At 55.3% G+C, this 474-nt stretch overlaps 1 protein-coding gene across 1 annotated transcript in view; it reads right to left on the bottom strand.

The window, feature by feature from the left end:
- Positions 1-474, bottom strand: part of LOC103586664 (ras-like protein family member 12) — a 9781-nt gene that overhangs the window by 6551 nt on the left and 2756 nt on the right. The window lies entirely within an intron of this gene.

Here is a 474-nt window from a genome sequence, read left to right as displayed (position 1 = left end):
ACCCCCAAGCTGTCTCGGGTGGGCTGTGGAAGGGGTATCTCTGGCACTTACAACATTTTCCCCCATGGGCTGAGTCATCCTGGAGGCTCCTCCCTTCTGCCCTCAGATGTGCAGTCCTGGCCAGTGCCCACCCCCAGGGTAGGTTCTGGGGGAGTACTCCAGGAGGTATAGGGAGGGGTGGTCTCTTACCCAAGTTGGGATCATATTCGCTGATAAACCTCTTGGTCAGAAACTTCACAGTCAGGGCTGCAAGAAGCAGAAAGAGATTGGCTCAGTCTCCACTGCTGTGTCTGGCTGCTGGCCCCTGGAAGCTGCCCCTCTCACTTTAGGGAGGCCTTATCTAAGCCCGTGATACCTGGCTGACACCAAGCTCGGCTCTCTCAAGGAACCATATTGGGGAGCTGAGGAGTTGTTTTGAGAGGCTCAGAAGAAACCAGAAATATGGGGAGTCCCTCTAGCTGCACCCTGGTTTTT

The sequence above is a fragment of the Galeopterus variegatus genome, unplaced genomic scaffold, assembly GCF_000696425.1.
Source record: "Galeopterus variegatus unplaced genomic scaffold, G_variegatus-3.0.2 Scaffold360, whole genome shotgun sequence".
In the NCBI taxonomy this organism is placed as follows: Eukaryota; Metazoa; Chordata; class Mammalia; order Dermoptera; family Cynocephalidae; genus Galeopterus; species Galeopterus variegatus.
The sequence above is the reverse complement of the archived record's forward strand: the minus strand, read 5'-3'. Positions and strand labels throughout refer to the sequence as shown.